Raw genomic sequence first — 20,367 nt, forward strand, 5'->3', positions numbered from 1 at the left:
ATTAGCTCCACAAAGCTAACTCAGTTGATAAAGCCATCACCTGTGGACCTAGCTATAAATGCTTCAAAGTATGATCAAAACTAAAATGAAAAACACTTAAAATAGTCATTGACAAAAAAAATTACAAATGTGAGCAATCAACCAAGCAATATAAGTTTTTTCCAATATACTCAGAATTTTAGAGAAATATGATCAATAGCATTTTTTGGAACAATATGGTATTCTTGTTGGAAATAGGCAAACAGGGATATATGCCTGTATAAAGATTGCATCGTTAATTACTTAAATTTACAGGATACTATATTCTTCAGCAGTACGTCTACACATATTACAACAATAAAGAGATTAAGATGGCACTTGCAAAAAGATGTTATGAAAATTTGTGAAGTATTCCATATTTTTTATTCTTCAGATGTAAGAAATGAAAAACTGGAGCTGGGAAGTTGGGTCAGTTGTAGAGCACTTGGCTTGCTTGCCTGAGGCCCTGGGTTCAATTCCTCAGCATCACATAAGAAAAAAGCCGGAAGTGACGCTGTGGCTCAAGTGGTAGAGCACTAGCATTGAGCTTTAGAGCTGAGGGACAGCGCCCAAGCACAGAGTTCAGGCCCCACGAGCGGACCCCCCCCCCAAAAAGAAAAAGAATTGAAAAACTGTTATTAAAAAATTGATGACAAAAATACAAGTCTAACAATGCATGTAATTAATTGAATTAAAAGTTAGTTTGACATCAGTGTGTTAAATCTACACCTTAGAAAGGCCTTTACATTGCATAACTTTTACAAAACTTTTGAAATTAGATAACATTGTCATTTTATCCCAGAGAAATAAAATAGTATAAGGACCTAGGGAAAAAGGAATCTTAAACTGTTTCTATATGGAATGCAATCTGAAAGGAAACATTTATTAATGAACCTATGTATTATAAAACAATGTAGAATTCAAAGTATTATATTGAGGTGAGAATGAAATAGATTATGGACATTATACAAACAGAATACAGAATATTTTAAAATATATTTTTTCATACCAGCACCAGAAATATCTTTAATTTCTGTATTACTCATTTCAACAGATAAGTTTAAATTATCTCTGATTAGAAAGTCACAAACTCTGCAGAAATCATTATAGAGATATACAAACAACTCTTGAATACATTCTGACATCAAAGTCAAGCAATTCACTTGGAAGAATACCATGGAATTCATGAATTTTTAAAGTAAGATATTGTTGTTGGTTTGTATTGTGAAAATATTTTGTATGAACACAAAGATGGACTGACATTTTTGAAATTTAAGAAACATAACCAAACCATTTTTGACTTAGAAGAACAATTTGTACAGCCTTCCACAACTTCAAAGAGGTAGTGATACATAATTATCCTTTTGTCAATATCAAATGCAGTTTCTTCCAAATTTTTCTTCAGACCTGGGTTGATATAATGGATCAACAGAAGGAGATCCAGCGTATCTTTGGTATTTCTATTCCCAGCAGCAAGATGCAAGGGGGTCAAGAGAACTTTAGTTTCGGCATTGGTATCTGCATCATGATGAAGTAAAAAAGAAGCCACTCTGGTATTATTCCACATATAAGTACTATGCAGGGGTGTCCTGCCATTCACAGTTATTGCATGAATATCTGCCTTGAGACACCTACTCATGGACAATGTCTACATGTCCACTGTAGGCTTCCCGATAAAGAGGGGTATACTCATCGTCATCCTTCGTATTCACATGAGTGGCCTTTTTGGAAAGTAATCTCCACACTGTAGTAAGCCGATTATTTTCGGCAGCCCAAAGAAGAAATTTGCTTGGATACTTCTCCATTTTTTCTTGCAAATGATAAAGTTCCTCACTTTTTCATCTTGTTCCTTGTCTTCATCAGAATTGCCTAATCAGAGACTTTGAGTACCAGTGGGAATGAGGTGTCCATGTATTTCCCCAATAGTTCACGTTGGTTGAACTGGTCAGAAAAATCCAGAGAATTTTCTGCATCTGTTTTTTTCACCATGATTTATTTTCTCTGTTTCCATTTTTACTATTCTAAATTATTCTAGCTGGAGAGTAGGGAATTGATGGAGAGCAGAGGAAAGATTTTCCTCAGTATTCAAAGGTACAGACTCAAAATGAGGGCCAGTGGTGTCTTCATGTGCAGGTTATTCTAGGAATGAGAAAATAGGAAATAATGCCTTCTATGTAAATGATTTGGGAAATGGCAGAGCAGAAATTGAAATGATGCAACCAAAAATATAAAAGCAAAATAAATTAGGATAATTATGGAACAGTCATATTATCTATGAGAAGCATGAAGGGGAGAGAGGAAGAGAAAGACAGATGTGCAATGACCTACCTGGCCACAAAATCCATCCCTCTTATCAATTTATAAAGCAAATAATTTTATTTTTAAAAAAAGATGGAAATGGAATTTATGTATTTACTTGAAAATAGTAAATATATTTTTAGTAGCCTACATGAAGAGGCATAGCTTTGACCAAATTACAGACAAAAATCCAAATCCTTGATAATTCTAGTAACAGATCTGACTGAAATCATTTGAATTACACTTTTCCTATACAATGAAGGAATAGGTCCAGGTTAGGAAAACAACTAGAGAAGGCAGGCCAATTGTATCTGTGACAAAACTTTGTGGAAAATGGTATTGAACATTACTTACTGGTGATCCATTTACGCTGGAAGTGTGATTCTGAACTATTATTGTTGTTGATTCTGAACTATTGCTTTAATCATTATATTCTCCAAGAAGAAAAGGTGAGATTTAATTGATAGCAAATACTACTAATGCACTTTGACTTCTCATTAAGCACCTTCAATCATCAAAATCACCCGAAGACAGTAGACAGGCCTATTTTTTTAGATGAAAACAAGTGTCTTTTAAAAAAAAAAAGAAGAAATTTAAGTATTCCTACAAAGGACTCCTATTTTACTACAGCATTATACATTTTTTCTAATGATGAATAACGATAAATAATGGATTGAGTAGAAAGCACTTAAAGCTCATATGTTCAATAGTGAGTTCTCATATTATATCATGATATTTTTTGTTTATGGTCTTAAGAAGAAATTTCCTAGCTTAAATTTCTGACAGGACAATGTCATCACTGTACATCTTGCTTCTATATTCTCAGTTTTAAATTACTATCTAAGTATGTGCATTAGATAATTATAGAGGAAAATGTAGAAACCACACTGGTGGCTCATGTCTTTAATCCTAGCTAATCAGAAAGATGAAATCTGAGGATTGTGGTTTAAAACCAAACCAAGCAAAGAAAAAGTCCTTAGATTCTGATTTGAAAGCAACCAGCAAAAGCTAGAAATGGAGCTGTGGTACAAGCAGTAAAATGCTAGCCTTGAAGAAACTAAAACAAAAAAACCAACAAATTGTGGGACAGAGCCAGGCCCTGAGTTCAAGCCTTAGTATTAGCACCAAACAAATGAATTAATGAATTAATTAAAATAAATTAAGTGGTCACATGTGGCGAGGCAAGTAAAATGTAACACCCGTGGTGACGGGATTGTGTACTATTTTGTATTGAGGTAAATTATCATTGGTCCTAATCACTAATATTTAAGTTGAACCTTTTTTTACTAAACCCTGAATTTAGCATGCATGTATATGTGTGTGTACATGTGCCCACATGTGTGTATGTGTATATGTGTGCGTTTGCTATTGCAATATTGCTTGCCAATGTGGACAGGATGAGGCTGTGGAGGGTGTTGGATGCAGAAGATAGACCCCCCATGCTGTGTGAGCCTTCGTCTTCTGTGCTGGGTCACCCTTTCACTTGAAGAGGGTCCCAGAAAAGCCCAGTAGGGAGGTGAGGGTGCTGGTGGTCAGAATTCATGGTGAATATCTGGGAGGAACACTCCCCCCACACACGCACATATACCCGGCCTGTCCCGCCCTCCTCAACTGTCAACAGTTCTCATAGGGTGATCATATTTCCCAGCTCTGCCAGCTCTGGCTGATGCTCCCTGTCCATCTGGTCTCCAACAAACTCCGGAGAGACACTGCTCTGAGTCTGTGTGTGTGTGTGTGTGTGTGTGTGTGCGTGTGAGAGAGAGAGAGAGAGAGAGAGAGAGAGAGAGAGAGAGAGAGAGGAGAGGGAGAGGGAGACAGAGAGAGGCAGAACGAGACAGAGAGAGACACAGAGAGAGAGACACAGAGAGACAGAGAGACAGAGACAGAGAGAAAGACAGAGAGATCACCTTTCTCCTTGTACAGCCTGACTGTGATCAGGTGAGTGATCAGTTAGCAAATTGCAGGTGCTGCATGGAACTCGGGCTGGCTATGAGCCATGATCCTCATGCCTCAGCTTCCTGTGTAGTTAGGAGTATAGGCCTGAGCCACTGGCACCTGCTTAAGTTTAATTCTGACCTTCTTTCTTTCTCTCTCTCTCTCTCTCTCTCTCACAGGAACTGATTTGAATGGGTGCTGGAGGAGGTGGCCCAGAGTCCTCATGTGGCTAGAACCAAGGTGGCCCTCTCATTCTAGATGTGGGCTGAGGGTCAGGTGCTGTTTCACTTAGTCTGTTGTACCAGCTCCATGAGGTAAGCCCCTCTGTGCCTTGGCTAGACTGTGACAGTTATTCATTGTCCATCTAGCCTTACTGGACTTAGTATTGCATTACATGTACTTTTCTAGCAAAATTTTCTGGCCAAAGTTATGATACATAGTTACCGAATGAAAATGTAATGCCATCTTAAGAAAGTCCTTTAGGGCTCTGGGAAAGTGGCTTCATGATACGGTGATTGCCTAGCATGCATGAAACCCTGAGATCAATGCCTCAGTACCACATAAACAGAAAAAGAAACCATGAAAATGGTGCTGTGCCTCAAGTGGTACAGTGTTAGCCTTGAGAAAAAAAAAAAAAGCTGAGGAATTATTCTCTAGCCCTGAGTTTAAGCCCCAGGACTGGCAAAACAACAACAACAACAATAACAACATCAACAGCAACAACAAACATTTAGTTTGTAAATGCAAAATAAAGAACCCATACTTGGAATATATAATTGCTCCTTCCATAATAATACCTAACAATAATCCTTAATTCATGTACTTTACCTACATTAGGATAGTGTGTTGAAAAAAATGCTTTGTTCATTAGGTCATGGTAATTAATGCCAAGAATGTGCTTAGATGTCAGATGAAGATTAATTCTGGAAATTCAAAGATTCCAGGCTTTTGAGTGGTCACTGCTAATCACAATGAGAAGGGTAGTCTAAGTGAGATTTGGAAACCTTTTTGGCCAGTCTTGGCACCAAAAGGCAGAGGCTAGTTAACGGTTGTGACAGAACGGAAGGAATAACTACAGAAGAAAAGTATAAGTGATAGTATCTAAGATATAGCAGAAAGCGTTCTAGAGAGCCATTTTTGGTTATTGAAGAACTAGTTATCAACTAGTCTTATTCCTCATTGCCTTTAGCATTCTAAATCTCTTAAGCTAGTTCTTAACCTTTGTTTGATAAATGTATCTCTTTCTATGCTGTTCTTTCATACCTGATCTCCTTTGCTTTCTAATAATCTGTCTTTCTTTCCCTATGAACATTTCCTGATACTAAATACTCCTACACAGATGGAAGAGGATGCTAATGCAAGGGTCCCATAGCTCATAAGTCATTAATATAACAAAATGGAAAAAGAATATATTTATTGCTACCTCAATTATTCTGAAAAGTTGCAATGCCATATAATTTGAGTCCGATTTCCATTCTTTGTCTAGGTAGTGTCATTAAGTGAACATAAATGCAAATATGAGCTGGGTGTTGGTGGCTCATGCCTGTAATTCTAGCTACTCAGCAGGTTGAGACCAGAGGATTTTGGTTCAAATCCAGTCTGTTCAGGAAAGTCCATGAGACACTGATATTCAATTAACCACCAGAAACCAGGAAATAGTGCTGTAGCTAAAGTGGCAGAGTTCTCAATTTGACCTGAAGAGCTGAGGGACAGCACCCAGGGTCAGAGTTCAAGGCCCACAACCAACAAAAAAGTGCAAATATGACTGTAAGTTTCCCCAAAAGTAATGATGGCATCAATACTAATCTTCCCAAGCAGAGAAAAAATTCCAAAATGATTCAGTGCACCTATTTTTGCTGAGTTTTTTAATTTATAGATTCTTTGTTGGACATATTCTCTTCTTTAAAAATTGACAAATATTAGCTTTATAATAAATTTCATCTTTTATTTCTTGGTTCAAGAGAGAAGTCCATACAGTTGAGGTCACTTGGATATCTTGCTATCTTAGTTCAAAGCCAACCCAGACAGAAGAGTCTTTCAAACTCTTATCTATAATGAAACACCAAAAAAATCCAGAAGTGAAGTTTTGGTTCAAACAGTAGAGTACTAACCTTGGAAGCAGGTGGGCAGGAAAGACAACTAATCAGCGACAGGGTCCAGCCTCTGAGTTCAAGCCCCAGAACCAGCACAAACTAAACAAACAAGCAAATAAAACAAACCCCAGGTATTTCTTTGGGACCCTACTTAAAGTTGTACTGGTCTAAGAAGAGTCTGTTTTTGCTGATGATACTCACTGGATCCTGCTTTTTTGGAATCCTTTTTGCTCCAGGGAACTCAGGACCAGACTAAAGGAATAGATAACTGAATCCTACAACAAGAGAATCAGCTCAGGAGTGAAACATCTGTCCATAAGACACTTTAAAACCTCCATATCTTTGTTTCTTTGCAGTAGAACACTATTAAAACAACGTTATTTCCATTTTTTCTATGCTGGCCTTCAAATGGCACATTGTTTCCTTTTGTAATACTCTCAAATAGATGTTTGCACACAAGTTTTATATGAGTAAAGAACACACTCAAAACAGTCAATATCCTTCAAGCCTTGTATTCTTTTCTTGTGCAGTAAAAAGGAAAGGAAAAGTTAAATTGAACTTTGACATTCCTTTATGTTCAATTCCTCTCCTAGGATCAGTTTCCACATCCATTAACAATTACTTTCACTTACTTCCAGTTACAATCTATGGTAATGGGTTCTTGATCATGTTTCTTCCATACTATCTTCATAAACTGTCAAGTGTGGCTCAGGACTGGAGTATCCAGTTCAGACAAATACAACTTGAAGAAAAAAGATAATGTTTTCAGCAGATGTAGGTGATTTATAATATTAGACAATCTACTTAAATCTGTTGAAAATTCTCCAAACTGCCCTCTTTTAAAAGCTTTGTTTGCTTTTCCCAGGGCTGCCCTTCATTAACTGTTTTAAATTTTGAAGGGTCATATTCATACTCTCTAGAGATTGATGTTTGGTTTTGATTTTCGTGTGTTTCTGTTTTGTGCTTTTTTTGTTTTTTTCACTGTATTTCAAAAGGTTGTGCAAGTGTGTTACAATTAAATATATCCATCTAATTGTCCAATGTTCCTGGATGAGAGTCACTCCTTCTATCATTCTCAACCAACCCCTTCTCCAAGATTTAGTTGATTTAACACTTCCTTTATCACATGTGTACATTGAGTATTCTAGCTGTATTTGCCCCTTGTACCATTTTTCTTTTTTTATTGTGAAAATACTGTACAGAAGGGTTACAATTAGATGGGCAAGATAATGAGTACATTCCTTATCAAGCATTGTAGCCTCCTCCTTTGTTTCCCCTTCCTATCCCTTCCTATCCTCCCGCCACCCCCCCCCCCCAGTCTTCCTCTGCGCCTCACCAAAGCTGCAATGTTTGTTTTTAACATAAGCACTTGTACATCTCCCTTGTTCCATTTTTCATTAATTCTATGTCTTTACTGTTATTCCTCTCTGGTTTCAAATTTCTGATAGTCATTCTGTTAAACTGTCTGTTGATACTTTAAAAGGTTTATATACATTCCGTGGTATTTCAATGCTACATGTACATGAACTGATGTCAGTTTTTATTTCCACAATTCATTCATCTGCAATAACAATTTGCAAGACTGGAGACATGAAACACCTAGATATGATTTTATTCTCATCCATTTAGAAGATTCACCTTTAGTCAACAAGAAAGTTTAAAAATGGCTTAGAATGTATTCCTAACTACAAATTTTTATAAATGGCTTTGTACTATAGTGTGTGATTATTTAACTTTACATTGGATAATACTTTATTCTACCTATGAGTTTTGGAAAAAGAAAAAGAAAACTAAAATTTACTACTATAGAGAAATGTGATAGAAATAGAAAACAGATTTTGTTTGTCACATCTCTGAAGAGTACCCATATTCAAGACTTAAAGTCATATTTCTTACTATGTTAGGCAGATAGGGAAAACATAAAACAAAATATGATAAGGCAATTATTTGTGACTTTTTAAAATGTACCTTACTAAGTAATGAAATTTACTTTATTAGTTAACGTTTGGGTTTGAAATATGGGAGGATGATCTATTTAACACAATTCTGGAAGGCACATACTGAACAACACAAATGCTGTGTGGTACTATTTCTACACTTTAATGAATGGTTGAACCTGTTTGACATTAGTGCTGTGTAAATAAATCAATTCTATTTAACTTGCTCTCTACACTTGAAAAATTTGTAATGTCACTAATTATCATCTGCTTGTAAAATGTTATTTTGGCGAATGTGATTTTTAAAAGTTTATTTGAAAAGAAATACATTTTCAAATTAAATGTAGGTTAACATTGGTTTGAGAGTGACATTTTTATACCATAGAACCAAGTTGTACTGAAGTGCCAGTGTTTTGAAGCACTAAGGAGCTTTTCAATTAATGTTTTTCTGAAATACATTTGACCTCTAATCAAGCTTTCTGAAACTTGGTAGAACAATTATAGATCTACCCTTCCAGAAACTATTTTTTAACCAATTTATGCTGGACTGAAATCTTTCATTAATCATTAGAGGAGAGGTATTAAAAATAATCTTATAACACTTTATGATCTTGTTCACTCATATGGGCTGGTCATATGTAAATTGAAAGTTTGAATTACAGTACATTCTTTCAGATTTGTATCTCATCCTTCATTTTAAGTTGCCTTGCATTTCACAATTGCTTACTGCTAATTCCTGCATATCAAGAAATTGGGGCCCTGAAAAAAAAGAAATGAGAAATTGAGATGGGTCTTCAATTACTTTCTGTTGGCATGTTGCATGAGCAGCAGAGTAAAATCCCTTATAGATTAGAGGAAACATTGTTTTATACCATGTGAATTCAGAAGACCAAGAATACTTAGAAAGTATCACAAGTTTATACTGAAGACATTACATTGATAATTTTTATATTCTAATATATTTTCTAAACCTAATTATTCATATTCCAATTCTATTTATTGGAATAAATAAATATCAATTTATTTGTCAAATTATCAACAAACGCTAATAAGTTTCACTGTGTGAAGTATAAAATCAGCACATATAAATATAAAATAGATAACTAGGTATAATATAATAAAAAAGGAACATGTTTTGCATTGTTCTGTTGTGGTTAAGGTATCAAAGGCAACTATGTTTTAAAGTAGAATTCTATTATCTCTAACTCAGTGTTTGTTACAGTTAGACCTAACGCTTTACCATTTGTAAATTTAAAGCCTGTAAGCAACAGGAAACATGGTGATTAAAACATTACCAATTTGAGGCCTAATAAGGAGGAGAAACATAGGGACTTGTCCTGCAACTCTGAAAATATTTGATGATAGAAAGGCAGTAGTGAAAGTTCCTGCTTGGTTGGAAGGTAGACAGACCATGACATTAGGTAATCATGCATATGAACAATTTATTCTCTTCCTTGACTTTAGCTACTTTTGAAATGGTAGGTATAATAAACAATTATATTTTGGTAAAATACCTTCTAGTCTGAACAGTTCTGTCTGAAATGTTCATGTCTCTATGATCCCTTGCAATTAAGACTTGTTTTATTCAAGTAAGACAGTCTATGCTGTCAGGGTGAGATATTCTGTTTGGTCTGTTCCTACATGGAAAAAGGGTAAAGGGTCAGATAGACATTTGTGCTGTAAGACCTCATTTGGGAAAATTTCAGCTGCAGAAGTTTAGAAGTAGCTCTTAAGCAAGGCTTACTTGGAATCCATTAGCTCCACAAAGCTAACTCAGTTGGATAAATAAGTACTTGAAACAGCCATCACCTTTAGACCTACCTATAAATTCTTGAAAGTACAATCAAATCCCAAATTAAAAAGACTTAAAATAATGATTGACAAAAATATTGCAAGTGTGAGCAATTGACTGAACAATATAATTTTTTCCAGTATTCACAGAATTATAGGGAAATAAGATCAATAGCATTGTTAGGAACAATAAGGTTTCTTTGTTACCAATAGGTACCCGATAATATAAGCCTGTATAAAGATTGCATAATTAACTACTTAAATTTAAAGGATATTACATGCTGTAGCAACACGTATACCCAAATTACAATACAGAGATTAACATGGCTCTTGCTCAAGAATGATATGAAAATTTGCGAAGTATTCCATATTTTTCATTCTTCAGATGCAAGAAATGAAAAACAGTTATTAAAAAGTTGATTACAAAATTACAAATGTAACAATAAATGTAATTAGTATAATTAAATGTTAGTTTGACATCAATGTTTAAAATCTTCACCTTAGAAAGGCCTTTACATAGCATAATCTTTACAAATCTTTTGAAATTAGACAACTTTGTCATTTTCTCCCAAAGAAATAAAATAGTATAAGGACGTATATATAAGTATAAGGAAAAAAAGGAATCTTAAACTGTTTCTATCTGGAATGCAATCTGAAAGGACACACTGAAGAACCTATATATTATAAAACAATATAGAATTCAGAGTATATCTAGGAAGAATAAAATAGATTATGGACGTTATACAAACATAGAATATAGAATATTTTATACTATACTATTTTCAGACAATGACCAGACATACTTTAGTTTCTGTACTACTCATTTCAACATATAAGTTAAATTATTTCTGATTAAAAAATCACCAACTCTGCAGAAATCATTATAGATGTATATAAAACTCTTGAATACATTTTGACATCAAAGGTAGGAAATTCACTTGGACGAATTCCACAGAATCCATGAATTTTTACAGTAAGATATTGCTGTTGCTGGGCGCCAGTGGCTCACTCCTATAATTCTAGTTACTCAGAAGGCTGAGATCTGAGGATCTCGGTTCAAAGCCAGCCCAAGCAGGAAAGTCCGTGAGACTCTTATCTCCATTAAACCACTAGGAAGCTGGAAGTGGAGCTGTGGTTCAAGTGGTAGAGCACTCTCCTTCAGCTGAAGATTGCAGGGATAGCACCCAGGCCTAGTGTTCAAGCCCCAGAACCAACCAAAAAAAGATTTATTTTATTTAGATTGTGAAAATATTTTGTGTGGACACAAAGGATGGTCTGGCAATTTTGAAATTTAAGAAACTTAACCAAACCATTAGGACTGAGGAGAACAATTTGTACAGCCTTCCACAACTTAAAAGAGGTAGTGATACATACTTATCCTTTGGCAACATCAAATGCAGTTTCTTCCAAGTTGTTCGTCAGGCCTGGATTGACATAAGGGTTCAACAAAAGGAGATCCAGATTATGCAAGTGGATCAAGAGGCCTTTAGTTTTGGCATTGGTAGCTACATCATGATGAAGTAAAAAAGAAGCTACTCTAGTATTATTCCAGATATATGCACTGTGCAGGGGTGTCCAGCCATCTACAGTTACTGCATGTTCCACTTGAGCAATCAACTCATGGACCATGTCTAACTGTCCACTGTAGGCTTCCCGATGAAGTGGGGTATATTCATCATCATTCCTAGTATTCACATGAGTGGCCATTTAGGAAAATAGTCTCACACTGTAGTAAGCCGATTATTTTCAGCAGTCCAAAGAAGAAATTTGCTTGGACCCTTCTCCATTTTTTCTTCCAATTGATACCATTCCTCACTTTTTCATATTGTTCCTCATCTTCATTAGAATTGCTGAACCAGAGACTTTGAGTGCCAGTGTGAATGAGGTGTCAATGTATTTCCCTAATAGTTCACGTAGGTTGAACTGTTCAGAAATATCCAGTGAATTTTCTGTAACTTTTTTTTCACCATGATTTATTTTCTCTTTTTCCATTTTTATTACTCAAAATTATTCTAACAGGAGAGTAAGGAATTTAGGGAAAGCAGAGGAAAGATTCAAATGTACAGACTCAAAATGAGGACCATTGGTATCTTCATGTGCCGCTTATTCAAGGAATTAGAAAATATGAAATAATGCCTCCTATATAAAAGGCAAATGACAGAGCAGGAAGTGAAATGAGGAAACCAAAAATATAAAAGCAAAATAAATTAGGATAATTATGTAGCAATCATATTATCTATGAGAACCATGAAAGAGAGAGAGGAAGAGAGAGAAAGATGTGCAATGACATAGCTACCCCAAAATCCATGCCTCTGATCAATTAATTGAGCAAACAAAATTTTATTTTTTTAAATAGATGGGAATAGAATTTATGTATTTACTTGAAATTAGTAAATACATTTTTAGTATCCTACATAAAGAGACACAGCTTTGACCAAATTACAGATAAGAATCTAAATCCTTGATAATTCTAGTAATAGGTCTGACTGAAATCAATTGAATCGCACTTTTTCTGTGCAGTGAAGGAATAGGTCCAGGCTAGGAAAGCAGCTAGAAAAGGCAGGCCGATTGTATCTGTGACAAAACTTTGTGGAAAATGGCATTGAGGATTAACTGCTTGCACTGGAAGCATGATTCTGAACTATTGCTTGCTGATTCTGAACTATTGTTTTGATCATCATATTCTCTAAAAAGAAAAAGTGACACTAAATAGCAAAGGACTACTAATACATTTTGATTCTAATTAAGCACCTTCAATCATCAAAATCACATGAAGACAATAGACAGGCCTACTTTTTTAGATGAAAACAAGTGTCTAAAAAAAAGCAAGGAACTTAAGTAGTCATGCAAAGGACTTCGATTTTACTACTGCGTTATACATGTTTTCTAATGTTGGGTAACAATAAATAATGGCTCTAATAAAAAGCTCTTAAAGCTCATACGTTCAATAGTGTGTTCTTTTACTCTATATCATGGTATTTTTTGTGTATGGCCTTAAGAAGAAATATACATTACTAACTTGAATTTCTGACAGGACAATATCATCACTGTACATCTTGCTTTTATAATCTAAGTTTTAAATTATTGTCTGAATATGTTCATTAGATAAACATAAAAGAAAAAATAGAAGCCAAACTAAAGGCTCATGGCTTTCATCCTAGATAATCACAAAGATAAAATCTGAGGATTGAGGTTTGAAACCAGACCAAGAAAAAAAAAGTCCAGGGGCTGCGAAGGTGGCTCAGTGGTAGAGCTGTTGCCGTGCATGCATGAGGCCCTGGGTTAGATTCCCTGGCATCACATAAGAAAAAAGAAAAAAAAAAAGCCGGAAGTGGCGCTGTGGCTCAAGTTTTAGAGCACTAGCCTTGAGCTGAAGAGCTGAGGGACAGCACAATCCTGAGTTCAGTTCTCACGACCAGACCCCCCCCAAACAAAAGAAAGAAAAGGAAAGTCCAGTAGATTCTGATTTGAAAGTAACTAGCAAAAGCTAGAAATGGAGTTGTGGTACAAGCAGTAAAATGTTGTCCTTGAGAAACTAAAACAAAAAAATAACAAATTCTGGGAGCCAGGCACTGAGTTCAAGCCCTAGTATTAGCATCAAAAATGCATTAATTAATTAGTTAATTAATTAAATATAAATAAATTATTTGGTCACATGTGGAGAGGCAGGTAAAATGTAACACCCGTGGTGACTGGATTATGTATTATTTTGTAATAAGGCAAGTTATCATGTGTCCTAATCACTAATATTTTTTTGAACTTTTTTTGTACAATAAACCCTGAATTTAGCATTCATGTAATTGTGTGTGTACATGAGCGCACATGTGTGTATGTGTATATGTATGCGTGTGCTGTTGCAATGTTGCTTGCCAATGTGGACAGTTTGAGGCTGAAAAGAGCTAACTGCGTTGCAATGTTTTCTTTATCAGCGTTCTGTCATTTCATTTCAGTGGTACCATCCTTCTGTACCTTTTATTTGTCAAATAATATCATCATAATCAAACCATTTACAACATTAAATTAGATAAAAGAGACTGCTTTCAACTCTTATTACATGTTAGGTGAGAAGATACAGACATAATTAGTAGTAAGTTATTTCTGTAAGATGATTGTCAGTACAAAATATGAATTTGACCTCTTAAATTGTTTATATATTTAAGATACACTCATGAAGTGAGTTTGACTGACTTGACCAAAAAGTATTACTCTCTGGTTATTCCTGTGAAACACAAGGTGGATAAACTGTTTCCGGATTTCTGTTGAAAATAAGTTACTTAGTAAGATCATACCTATTCTCACTAAGAGATAATCAACCCCATATTACATTTGAATATCCCATCTTATTGACTGAAAATAAGTATTATGGGTATGCTTGTTAGATATTTCTTTCAAAAACAAACAAGCAAAAATCATGTGTCATCTCCAGATTGTGGATGTATTTGAAGTTGATTTGTATATGCAATGGGATCTTCACAAATGGCTCTTTTGTGGGATTAACTATTGCAACCTTAACTAATAAGGCTTTTAAATATCTTTTCCAATATAAATAACATCCCAGAGAGAGTCTTGCAATTTCTGAAAAGCCTTTTAATGTTTCTGTATTATTTCAGTTCATTGACTGTAGAGCTAAAGACATTTCTAAAATAAATATTGTTAAGATCTGAAAATGGAAGTATATAGGCTTTTTATGCATCATTTTATGAAAACCCAATTTTTATGAATGTAAATGAAATAGAATAAAAGAATGTAAGTGAATTTGGTAAGCTAATTGTTAGTATAACTTTGTTTTCTATTAACACAGTTCTTTGAATGTTGATGATGCAGTTAAATTATTTCCTTTGTGTCTCTGTACTTTAGTTGGTTTTAGAATCTTTATACTTATAAGAGTGAATTGTAGTATAAATAAAGTTCTTTAAAATGATTAGGATTAATCTTGTGTTTTGTGTCCTACTCCCAAGAAAATAAGTAATTTTCAAGTGTTAATAGTTTATCATCATCATTATCATTATCATAAGACATTTTGAAAAAATGCAGTAGTATTGATGTCTTTTTAAACCAATTGTATTCACAAGTTAGCCTTTAATTCATACGTAAGTCTTGGTGTCTATGAGTTTTAACCTCTCATTCCTAACATTAATGATACGTCAGACTGCATTCTGGGGTATATGAAAAGTAAAATATTTATCTGGGTTCAAATGTGATTTTCATATCAGTCTTGCTTTAAGAACATTTTAAAGTAATATATTTCCCTCAAAATGTTGGGTATAAAAAGCAATCAAAATGCTTCTAATGGTAACCAACTTAGGTGAGCTACAATGTGGAAATGATTGGTCCATAAGATCTGCAGTCTATTTCCATCAGGAATTGGACAGGTCATTCTTTTAGTATTACTGTGTTAAACAGAGATGTGGTACAGTGCAGAGTTGAGTCATGGGATAGAATATGATTTCTACTATTTTGAGCGAGAAATCAAGAATGTTATGGTTTAGCAGTTCCTTTCAGCAGGGAGGTATAAATTGATTATGATCATGGAGTTTTCATATTACAGTTACTTATTTTCTTTTCTTTTTTTTTTCTTTTTTTGGTCAGTCGTGGGTCTTGAACTCTGGGCTTGGGCACTGTTCCTGTGCTCTTCCACTCAAGGTGAGTGCTCTACCTCTTGAGCCACAATCCCACTTCCGGCTTACTAGTGGTTTATTAGAGGTAAGAGTCCAAAGGAGGAGGCTACAATGCTTGATAAGAAATGTACTCACTATCTTGCCCATGTAATTATAACACCTCTTTACAGTATTTTCACAATAAAAAAAAAAGAAAAAGAAAAAAAAAAGGAGTCTCATGTTCATTTCTGGGTGTGCTGGATTTGAACCATGATCCTCAGATCTCAGCCTCTTGAGTAGGTAGGATTTCAGACGTGAGCCACCATCACCCACCTTAGTTACCTATTTCCTAACAAAGTTAAAGTGAAATATTATTAGAGTGTGCACAACAATTTTGGGAAATTTTCTTAGAATTAGTAGTCTGAGTGCTGATATTTTAGTCATAAAATAGAATGAGGTTATTTGATATGGTGGGAATGGGCCTCAAGCTAACACTTACCATGTGTGCAATCTTGTACTAGTAATTCCAACTCAGAAGTCTTCAATATCATCATCTTAGAATTAAAAATAGAAGTAGTTCCACTTTATGGGATTATTGTGAGGACTAAATTAGATACCATAGGTAAAGTGCTTGGAAAAAGAAGCAGTATTTAATACTTTCTACCTGTTATTTTATCATGTGATGAATTCTAATATTTTTACTATGATTTTTATATTGTGTCTATTTAGGATATGCAATGTGCTGTATTAATATTCATTGCGTTGTTCACTTTTCTGTCATTATGAGAAAAACACCTGCAAAGAAAATGTCTGAGGAGGAAATTATTATATTGATTCATGGTTTAAGAGCACAAAGTTTAAGAGCAGATATCCCCATTGTTTTTAATTATATTTTATTAAATAGTTGTACGAAGGAATTTCCATTCAGCAAATCAGTTTGTAAGTACAATGGATCTTTAGATAACTTTCCCACACCCTTCCAAACCTCACCCCACTTTTTTTTTTTAGTTTCCTGCTATCTGTATTGAATATTATGCCTTAACTCTCTTCCTCCATAGCTCTCTTCATTCCTTCCCTTTGACTTCCCCTCACATCTTCCAAGTGATAGTTTTCTGGTATTCATTTTATAGGATTAAAAGTTCAATTTTATAAGAAATTACACCTTTTAACTTCTCTGCAAATAGCATGGTTTGGATAATACTGTTGTGTAAACTTGCATAAAGTTCTAGCTTCCAAATACACAAAAGAAGTGGGTCCTTTGTGTGTCTGGCTCTGACGTAGTTTACTTAACATATTTTTAGATCTATCCATTTCTTCGCAAATGATGTAACAGTCTTCATAATGGATGGGTGCAATCCAATTGTGTATATGTGCCAAACATTCTCCAACCATTCCTCCCCAAAGGACATCTGGGTTGTTTCCATAACTTGGCTATGGTGAATAGTGCAACAGTGAACATATTTGTGAAAGTGATTTTACTGTAACCTTTTGGAAAAATTCATCACTATCTTTCTGGGAGCAATCGTCTAGCCAAGTTTACAGAATAAGCACATCACTCCCTTCATCTCTATCACAAAGTTTTGCAAGTCCTCAAAAACAAATTAACTCCTCCTAATGATCTCAATAAGGTAAAACCACACGGTGCCCATATTTTTCAAAACATTTTTTCATAATTATTTAGTGAGAACCTGCTATGTACTTTACTAATGTGGGAATGAGGGAAATGACAATAAAGTAAGAAATATGTAATTTAATTACCTATTATCATATTTAAAATCTTTTTCAGCTTTAACTCATAGCCTCACTTACTATTATTTTAATCTTTATTTGATTGCTTCATCTCTCCCCTAAATTATAACAGGTGATATAAATATAAAGGCAAAAAGTGTGGTTTGATTTTGACACTCATGTGTGAGGATGCACAATACGAGCAAATAAATGGATTGGAATTAATAATTATTATCCATTTTGTTAAAGTAAAGGTGGTTTCTCCAAACTGATTCTCGGAATACATATTCCATTCAATAAGAAACGTGACAATTCCCTTTTTTTTGCTCCTCATTAACTTTTGTTTCCATTTTATTTTATATCGAAGGATGATTTCATATATCTACTATAGATGCAATAGTAGATGTTAAAATATTTCTATCTGTATGCATTGATATATACATACACACATATACAGGACATAATGATAATTTATAACTTCTTAACTGTACAATTTACTAAATTATTAAAAACATAGATGACTTATGCCTGGAATCCTGGTTACTTGGGAAGCTGAGATCTGGTGATCATAGTTTGAAGCCATCCTGGGAAAGAGCCTCTTTTCTCCAAACAACCAACAGAAAATCAGAATTGGAACTGTGGCTCAAAGTAGTAGAGTGGTAGCCTTGAGAGAAAAAATTCAGGGACATTACCCAGGCTCTTAGTCCAAGAACTACAATCTACCTAAAAAAGTCTATTTAATTTATCCCTGGGTAATCGAGTATTTCCATCACCCAAATGTAGATCCATGCTCATTTACAAGGTAACACTGTTATGTCTGGAGTACCACATAACATTATCACTTAAGTAGAAAACATTGCAACATGGGTTCATTCTATCTCTCTCATGGATTTTTCTCCACTCAAATACTCAAATGTTACAATTATTCCAATTATTTAAAGCCATAGCTTTTTTCTTTAATACCCATAATATTAGAGTTTGAATTGAGTGTCTTGTTTCTCCTAAATGGGTGTTCGTATCATTTTGTCATGCTCCCAGACAAAAATTATCCTGATTAATTTTCAGATAGAATCTGGATTCTTACTTGTGTATGATCCTGGGCTCAGTCCACTTGGTGTTATTTTTCCTGGAATTTAGAATAACAGTTGCCTGGAATTGTGTACAGATTGTTCTGCCAGTCTGGACTTTAACCACTATCCTCACAACAGTACACTCCCATATAGTCAGGATTTTCATAAGCTTATCATAGCTGATTTTTAAAATATCTGTGCATTTCCTGCAGGTTCTTGAATACTGAATTAATTTGTGTTTTTTTTGTTGTTGTTTTCTTTCATTTGAAAGTATGTGTTGAGTTGCTCCTCTCTTTTTTTTTTTGTTTCTTCCACTCATGTTCTTACCTAAAGTGCTGAGAAACCAATTGTGCTTTCTCAAGATAGTGAAGGTGAACATTACTTAGTCCAAAGCAATTTCAGTAATATTTAAACACCTTCATATCTATGAATGGTGTACATATGCTAAGTGCTGAGAAGAGTCTTTTTATTTTCACAGTTGTCTTTGGCATACACAGACAGATCATGAATTATATGAAGATAATAAAACTACAGATGTTTGCCTGGAGGAGAAAAACCTATTATTAATTGTTTGACAGTGGATTCTTTCTCGTGAAAGAAATATGCTGCTTTATGCAAGATTTCACAAAATCATATTGATAGGAAGAACCTAAACAATCATCTAACACTACAGAGTTGAGGGAGATGAATTGACCTCCTGAATAATTTACTTTTGGGTCAAATAAAAGCATAATGAGTTGTAGTAAATAGGTGCTTAGCTGAATTTGTCAGTTTGTGAACTAGTACAGGTAAATAAAGTACAGCAAGGTAAGAAATAAAGAACTCTGTATTGAAATACATATTTGTGTGTATGTGTGTGTATGCACACTTGTCATGTACACACACGCACATGTGCATGTGCTCATGCATGCATTCATCATTCCTGTGGCTGATAGTGCCTGAGCACTATCCCTAGGATTCTGTGACCAAGGATAGTGCTCTACCACTTGAGCCACTGCTGCACTTCTGGTTTTTTGGAGATAATTGCATGTATTTTCATGATTGGAAAGGCTTTGAACAGTGGTCTTCAGATCTCACCCTCTCAAGTAGCTAGCTAAGCTGATTCAGCCTCTTAGTAGCTAGTTAAAATTCTGCCTGTCCTGTATGCTTCACTGCTCTTCTATTCTTTTCCTGCGATAATCACAAGCCTAAGTCATATATGTGTCTAATTTCTTTAAAAATACTGTTACTGCTCTGCACCAGAAGTTCCCATCTGTACTCTTAACTACTGAGGAGGCTTGAGAACAGAACCCAGGCCAAATTTTAGTGGCCTTCCTTCTCAATCTATAACTGGGTGCATTGGATCATTTCCACCATCCTGTACTATCCTAGAGACTAAGATTAAAGGACTGCAGGATCCAGGCCAGCCAAGGTAGGAAGCTAGACAAGATGATGTGCAATTCTGATGCTATTGATGATGAGAAGGCTCAAAGAACAGATAAGGTGCATGTTCTTGTGGAAAGGAAACCCCTATATTAAAATTAACCACTGATATGGTGCCATCCTAGCAAGAACAATATTCCAAGTGGAAATCCCCACAATTTATCACAATCAAAATAAGCATATACATTTACATCCAAAAACTTAGTACAATCTGTTCTTTGCTCTAATATCATCTTTATCTCATTATCATATAATGTGACAGAATAGTTTCTTCATTAAGCTTATGATATATTTAAAAGACCTAGAAAATTCTTTTTCACTAATTAAGTGCAAACGAATGGTATATTGCCTCATTTCTTAAATATTTGACTACCACTGAAAATTCATATAATGTTTATTATAGTAATATATTCTGATTTATTACTTTTCTTTGTAAAAGTTTTTAAATTTTTTCTTCTCTGATGAAATTTAAGTATTT

The 20,367-nt window shown here is 34.7% G+C and overlaps 1 non-coding gene and 1 pseudogene across 1 annotated transcript; both read left to right on the forward strand.

Moving 5' to 3' along the window:
* Nucleotides 1-300: 300 nt before the first annotated feature.
* Nucleotides 301-402, forward strand: LOC122099661. Its single transcript, XR_006145979.1, has one exon. It is a non-coding gene; the product is annotated as a U6 spliceosomal RNA (small nuclear RNA).
* A 9,948-nt stretch (nucleotides 403-10,350) lies between these two features.
* Nucleotides 10,351-10,447, forward strand: LOC122099660 (annotated as a pseudogene).
* The last annotated feature ends 9,920 nt before the right edge of the window (nucleotides 10,448-20,367 follow it).

Source organism: Dipodomys spectabilis, unplaced genomic scaffold (assembly GCF_019054845.1).
Source record: "Dipodomys spectabilis isolate Male_0828 unplaced genomic scaffold, ASM1905484v1 ptg000527l, whole genome shotgun sequence".
Classification (NCBI taxonomy): Eukaryota; Metazoa; Chordata; class Mammalia; order Rodentia; family Heteromyidae; genus Dipodomys; species Dipodomys spectabilis.